Source organism: Gavialis gangeticus, unplaced genomic scaffold (genome assembly GCF_001723915.1).
Source record: "Gavialis gangeticus isolate Ggan-Ray unplaced genomic scaffold, GavGan_comp1, whole genome shotgun sequence".
Lineage (NCBI taxonomy): Eukaryota > Metazoa > Chordata > Crocodylia > Gavialidae > Gavialis > Gavialis gangeticus.
Genome location: NW_017729022.1, coordinates 88,971,985 through 88,979,889, shown reverse-complemented (window position 1 = coordinate 88,979,889; position 7,905 = coordinate 88,971,985).

The following is a 7,905-nucleotide window of genomic DNA, read 5'->3' as shown; positions in this document are numbered from 1 at the left end:
AGGAGGTTGATGAAGTGCAGTTCATAGGCTTGTCTGTGAAAAGTGGTTTGTAAATTCAAACAAGCACTGAACCTCGCTAACCTCATCACCAGAAGCCAACTTCCTACAGCCCAAAACACACTGAATGGATCCAGACCATGCCATGACAAGACATGCAACACCTGCCAACAATATCTCCATAATGGAGATATCTTCACAATACATATCTCCATTAGGCCTGATAGAAAGTATGTAGGAGACACCAAGTCTGCACATCAGAATGAGTGCACACCAAAAATCTGTGAAAGACAAGAACACCCAACTAAATGTCTCCAGTCTCAGGCCTGATCCTCAAAGGGAATTTACAAACCACTTTTGGTTTGCTCACAACACTTCTCCTGGATCTGACGTACTGTAAAGATCATGTCCACAGGTCTTCACAATGGTCTGAAGCTACTTTGAGATTCTGGAAGGATTTCTTCTGCAAGTGGGAAAAGGCAGTTAGTGAGGATATGGGCGATGACTTTCCCAGCAGTAGCCAACAATGAGATGCCTTGATAGTTTCTGCAATCAGCTCTGTCCCATAGTAACAACCAAGGCATCCCTTAGGTCAGCTGGGATTTCTTCCTCATTCCAGATTTTAAGGATGAGGACATGAAGCTGACATGTAAGTTGTTTTCCTCCTCCTTCGAAAGTCTCTGCAGGTATTCCATCAGCACCGGCTGCCTTGCTATTCTTCATTTTCCTGATGGCACTCCCAACCTTTACCAGGGTAGGCGGCAAACCAAGGTCTTCTCTGATTGCTTTTTGTGGAAAGTTGTTAATCTTATCTTCGTCGACAGTTGAGTCACAATTCAGAAGGTACTGAAAATGTTCTTTCCAACGAGCATTGATGGATTTGCTGTCTTTCAGGAGTGTTGTTCCATCCTTTGATCTTAGAGGATTAAGGCCTTAAGTGCTAGGGCCATAGACAGCTTTGGTAGCACTGAAGAACCCACAAGTATCAGGGATATCAGCAAAATGTTGGATTTCTTCTGATTTCTGAATCCATCATTCATTCTTCAGTCCTCATGTTCTCCTCTGCACCTCTGATTTTGCTCACAGTGTGCATTTTTCTTGTCGATGAGACCTTGAATTTCAGTGTCATTTTCATCAAACCAGTCTTTATGTTTCCTGGTCTTGTATCCTATAATATTTTCATAGGATGAGAGAACTGGTTTTGAGTCCCATCCAGTGCACCTCAACTCCTTCTAGGTGCTCTGTTGGTAGTGTCTCATTCAGGAGTTGCTGGAATTCTCTGTGCTTGAGTGGGTCCTTCAAGCACTCGAACTTGCACCTGATCTGCTTCCTTTGCATTCTTCATTTAGGAGCAATCCTGATGGACATGCAAGGATGGATAAGGTGGTGGTCAGTCCAACAGTCCTCAGTGCTAGTCATGGCTCTCATAATCAGGACATCCTGGCAAGTCCAAACAATCATGTAGTTGATCAAATGCCAGTGTTTTGATCTAGGGTGTTTCCAGGATGTCTTGAACTTGTTTCTTTGATGGAACAGGGTATTTGTGATGACAAGTCCATGTTCTGCACACTTCATCAGGAGACGGACCCTGTTACCATTTGAATTTCCAATGCCTTCTTTTCCAATAGTACTATTCCAAAGTTTTGAGTCTCTTCCCACTCTGGCATTAAAATCTCCAAGAAGGATAATGTTATCGTCCCTTGGGATATTTCAGAGGATGGTGTTAAGCTGTGAGTAGGATTTCTCCTTCATGATCTCATTAGCATTGAGAGTTAGGGCATATGCACTCGCAATTGTCACCTTCTGGTTTTTGGTGAGTTTCAGACGGAGAGTCACGAAGAGTTCATTGACGCCAATTGGGAGTTCTGAGATTTGGTTCACAAGTTTGTTTTTGATGGCAAAACCAACTACATGTATCCGTGGCTCTTCTTTTGCTCTCCCTCTCCAAAAGAAAGTGTATCCTCCACCTTCTTCTTTCAGATGTTCTTCTCCAGCATGTCGAGTTTCAGATAGGGCAGCAATGTTTATGTTGAACTTCCTCAGTTCACAAGAGATGATTGCTGTTCTTTGCTCAAGGCAATCACTATTTGCATAGTCCATTAAGGTTCCAGGTTCCGAAAATCATTTTTGTTTCTTTGTGACCAAATAGAGGTGATTCCATTGGACGTGATTATCCAGCCAGGAGTTGATTGAGACGGACTATGTTTGGGGCACCTTTTCTAGCCCCCTCCCCATGTGGGGTGAGCAGAGTGGATCCTAAATAGGACTGCTTAGTCATAGGTGCAGCTGCCGAACTGCTCTTACTGCCTCTGTCCTCAAACAAGATGACTGAAGCAAAACACCCACTGCCTACGTGCTGGTCCATGACTAGGAACTTCCAGATCTCACAGTCCTGTCTCCGCCGCTACTCGCTGATTGACATAGGACTTTCCTGTTGTGCAGAGATGTATAGCGCCCATAAGGAAGATGCCTATGCATGACGTCTTTTAGCATGAGGATGTTGTTGCATGCCAACAAATGCACAGTCCTTAACAGATAGGGATGCAAGTCCAATGGCATGGAATCCAAGACGATTCAAGACCCTTGATTTGCTGCAGCCTTTATCTGCCTTCACAGTCACTAAAAAGGGAGTTACACTTTCTTTCACCTGGTCTGCTGTTGAGGTCTTCTTAGATAGCTCTTAGTCAGGAAACCTCCCCCTTGACCTTGCTGCCATGAATGACCATATCAGGAGCATAAAGCTCCCAACAGCATTGCTCTCAGGATAACTGAAACATGCAAACCTCTCCACCACTACAAGGTGGCAATCCCCGGAGAGAACTTGGTATGATGGGGCCACGAGTGCTATGCGCTGCCTGAACCCTGGCCAATCAACTAAGGAAAAGGGCTGGCCATCTACAGCAAGCATCTCCCCAGTGGGCTGGGTGATCTTGCTCGTCTTTGCAATGTGCCCACCTTTCTGTCCACCTTTCCCCCACTGTTCCAGCGTGGCCTGCCTCTGCTTCTAGTGGACAAGGAATTCGGAGTGAGAGGGGGACCTCGTTTTGGGCACACTTTCACTGGTGCCAGGCTGAGAAAGAGCAAAGGCAAGGGGGTGGTGCCTGCAGAGATGCATCAGCATCCCCGTGGTGCTCATATGTTTTGTTCCCTTGCCCTCATTGGGTTTGGCTCAGAAGTGCAAGCAGATAGCATATGTGGGATCATCTGCCAGCAAAAAATGATCCCAGACTACAGTACCTGCTTGCTTCTTCAGTGAGGGTGCATGTGCGGATGCTGCCTTTTCCCCCTCCTCAGCAGGCAGCAGAACAGCAACACTGCCTCCACAACCTCTATGTCAACCTCCTCTGAAGTGCCTTCTGGGGAACAAGACCTAGCTCTAGGGAAACCTTGAGGGGTGTGGAGCACAAACTCAGATGATTCCCTCTCCTTCCGCAGAATTTCCCTTGCTATGGTACTCAGATCCAGGTCCAGCTCTTCCTGTGGCACTGGAAGGCTCAGGATGGGGAGACTATCACGCTGGTGCTTCTTCTTCTCATGGTGGTGGGGTGGGGTTATGGCCAGTGCTCTTGGAGGGGATGCAGGCTCAGGCAGTGGCACTGCTCCCTTCTCCTTGCTGCCAGTAGAACTGGAAGCCTCATGCCTGCTAGTTGTAGGAAAGAGGCTGTGTCTCAGTTTGGGGGGGCAGGGACTTACAGCTCTCCCTCTATCCCCTCTTCCGCCCCTCCCTGAAGGCTTGCCAGCTGCCTTTCCAGCATGCTTTATGGTGTGTTTCATAGTGTGTTTGGTGTGCTGGAAAATCCATGTGTTCTTCTGTAATGTAATCTGTATTTATATAATATATGTAGATAATTGTATGCATGTATTTATGTAACAATATATATATAAATGTATGTAGTAAGTGTTCCTGAATAAATTCTGTATTATAATATGCAATATATGCTGTGATTTCCCACACAGTGAATGGAATGCACACTGTGAGAGAAAGCACAGATTTCTTTTCTGGGGGAAAATAACTAAAATAGACTAACAAAAACAAAAAGAGGATTTTGGGGGAGCAATAAATTGAAAGGAATGAATGAATATAATAATAAAAGGATATAGAAAGGAAAAAGTATTGAATCCCACTTGCTAGTAACAGGCTAGCAAATAGGAAGTGATACCCTTTCTCTGACGCTGCTGAGCTGCTCAAGAAGACACAGCTCAGTAACTGACCCCAAGGCACAGAAAATGCTCAGTTCAAACAATGCTGCTCAATATGCTGTTTTTCATCCCTCCCCCAGACCACTGGGATTGGAAGGGACCTCAGGGAAGGATCACAGTCACTGGCCAGCTACACATGTCAATATCAGAGCAGTCCTTCTCCCTCTTCCCCCTCCCTCTCCTTACTTTGTTTCAAAGCAAGTAAGCCCAGCATTGAAACTCAAAACATTTCAAAACTTTTAAAATGTGTCAAGTGCCCTCATTTCATTTCAAGGCTGTTTCAAAGTCTTTTGTTTAGTTTTGATTTCCCTGTTTCAAGCTCAAAATTAGTTGAAGCAGCATCAAAACAAAACACCCGGTGAAATTTTGCACAGCCCTAGAGTCTATTCCAGACTCTGGAGAATTGGATGGTAAAGAAGTTCCTCCTTATGTCCCGTCTAAAACAGTCTTCCAGCAGTTTGTGACCATCAGACCTTGTATTCCCTTGGGGTGCTCTGGTGAACAGACACTCTCTCAGCTCCTGATTCACACCCCTTATATACTTACAGGCTGCCAACTAGTCACCCCTGAGCCTTCACTGCTCCAGACTGAAGAGTCCCATAGCTCTCAGCCTCTCCTCGTAAGGCCTTATAAGGCTTCTGATCATACGTGTCGCTCTCTGGATTCTCTCAAGCTTCTCCACATTCTTTCTAAAGTGTAGAGCCCAGAATTGGATGCAGTACGCCAGCTGCAGCCTCACCGAGGCTGAATAAAGTGGGAGGATAAAACATGCTCTGGTGGCGGGGAGGGGGCGCCTTAATTAGAGTGGCTCCAAGAGCTGCTCTAATTAAAGCACCACCATGTCTCATGTATCAGTGTCCCCATGCTTAAAAGCAGTTGTGGGGGTGCTTAAACTAAAGCTCATTGGACAAGCTTTAGTTCAAGCGCCCATGCCGCTATTTTTAAGCACAGGGATGCTGAGATGCAAGAAGCAGGAGACTGCTGAATCTCAATAATTGCCACACTCCAGCAGACTCAATTAATATAAGGGTTCTGAAAGATGACTATGATCAATCAAAAGTATGAGAATACTCACAGTTACCATTCGAAGAGGTCTGCTGTTCCATTTAAAACTTCCAAATTAGAAATTCAAATTTTCAAACATTTTGAGGGGCCCACCAATGAAAAAAGGTTTTAGATGTGGCCAGCCAACAGTTGATGGACTGTGTTACAGCTCTCCAAGCCATCTAAACTTACTCAGATACTTTGTAGAAGTAGAGAAAATGCTTACACATCCTGCAAATTACTTGAAGCAGTTTAATTGCCACCTGATAAATTTCAATCATTTTTGTCCCATCCAAATCTGAACTGGGAACTCGTCATCAACAATGCTCCTTTGGTTGTAATTTTAAAAAGCAGTTTTGTGATGACGCAGACTCCTTGGGAAAAAAATATAATTCAAGATCAGCAAAGCTGAAACTTGAAACACACTCAAGTTTGGGCATTAATGGTACAGTCAAGCTGCGCTCAGTAAAGTTTTACTTTAATGGTCCCACAGCTTTGATTAATTAAATTTGTTATAACTTTGGATGGCAGTCTGCCCTCTGCAGAAAGAAGCAATATGATCTCCAGTTGGGAAATAAAGAAAGAAAGAATTTGTAACAGAGAGGCTAACATTTCTGCAGTATGATGGAAGACAGATGAAAACCAGGACTGGTGAAAACCCTGGAGATGTCAAAGCTATTAAACTCCGGCTGTATTAAAATCTTTACCAGGACAAACGCAACACAGCAGCTGCTTTCTTCAAAAAACAAAAATGAGGCTGTAAAAATAATGACTAATGGTACACATTTTAATGTCATGCTATGAAATCTATAAAACAAGGTTGCTTATATGCTGCAGAATCATAAGGATGCTATTAAGAAACGTGATGCCTTTTACTAAAGGCCAGAGTCAAGAAAGGGCCTAAATTCTGACTTTACAATTTAGGTGCTGTTATTAATTTCATAGAACCAGAGAACAATAAGGTTGGAAGGGACCTTAGGAGGTCATCTAGATTCTAGTCCAGCCCCCTGCTCAAGGCAGAATCCTCTTTATCTAAAGTACCCCAGTAAAATATGTCTCGTATAACCTACAGTTTATTGATGGATTAAGTGATTCCTTTGTATCACTTTTATCTTACTAGAAAGTTGTCAGTTCCAAAGTTTGCAAAGTTCATGGACAAATAATACTATATAAATGTTGGATCCTACACTTCCAGATAAACCAAGTAGTCCACAAACTACTGGATACATAGGTAAACATTACATGGTTTTTAGATGCTATTTTAGTGACAGGTACTTTAGTGACACCAAGTTAGAATAGTTATGAATTTATGATGTAGCAAATAAGCTTTTAAAAATTAACTAACTTGCCTTCAGTACTAAAGTTTTTTTTCATTTCTGGCACTACAGTTCAAATACAGCTTACATTTATATAGCATCATTGACCCTAGAAGAGAATTTCAAACTTTTAGGTAATTGAGAAGTATCTAGTAATATACAAACCATAGGTAGGATCCACTTCGCTTTATCCTTTGTTAAAGCAAGCATCATAAGGGAGAAACTCAGATGTTGTTTAACAACCTGGCAATACTGAGTCATCCTTAATCTCGTGTCTTTGTCATAAATTAGATGTTTTTCTAGAACTGTGCACAAGCGATGGCTCTTTCATTGCTGCAGCAAGGTCCTCTTTCATGTAGGTCTCACCAAGGAGTTGGCAAATAGGCAGGTGCTCCATAGTCTGCACTACATTGCACCTGCAGATATTCATGTCAATGGAGTAGCCCCATTTGATTATGTTTGTTTTTGAGCTTTCAGTTTGCATGTGTAGGCAATTCAGATGTCGCCACTGGCCAGTCTCAATCAGCCCCTTTGATCCTCAAGGAGTTCTAGGTCCATTTCAGAGAACCCAATTGCATGTAATCAACACTGCATGATAGGCTTGAACAGCAAGGGAGCAGCACTGTATTAAAATGCAAAGAGATTTCAGGCATGTAGGCAATATTAAGCCTAAACATGATTAGGCTGGGACATCATGGTTAAAAATAAGTAGGGACCTACCAAATTCATGGCAGAAGTGGGGTGCATGGTGGGTCCTTTAATCTTTCATGGTTTCGCGTGCACTCCCCACACCTGCGCTGATTGGCAGAGGGGCCCCACCGCTCCCTCCTAATTGGCAGAGAACCAAAGACCATGGTTTTAAACATGACTCAGTTTCTGCCACCCCACCAGTCAGCAGCAAGCAGCAAGGCCACTGGGGCCCCTCAGCCAATCAGCAGCAGGAGGCAAAAACAGCACCATATTTAAAACCTCAGTTTTCACCTCCCTGCTGATCAGGAGTGAGCTGCAAGCGGGGCCCCTCCACCAATCAGCAGTGGGGGTGGCACACAGAGGAACCTGCAAGATTAAATGAGTCGTAGTGCACCCCACTTCTGCCATGAATTCAGTAGGTCCTAACAATAAGAGATCTCTTACTGAAAGCATCTGACAAATGGGTGGTTTTACACTTGGGATGCCTTTTCAGCTTCATTCTCAGCATCTACCACTCTACTATTTATCCACTGAAAACAAACTAAGATTTGCTCCTGTCCAGTTTTTAAATGCAGTAAACCTTAGTTCAATCTGTCTCATCCCAGGACTTGGAGCTCTAGCAAAGGAAGTGTTGCCACCTTATAAGACATATACCTGT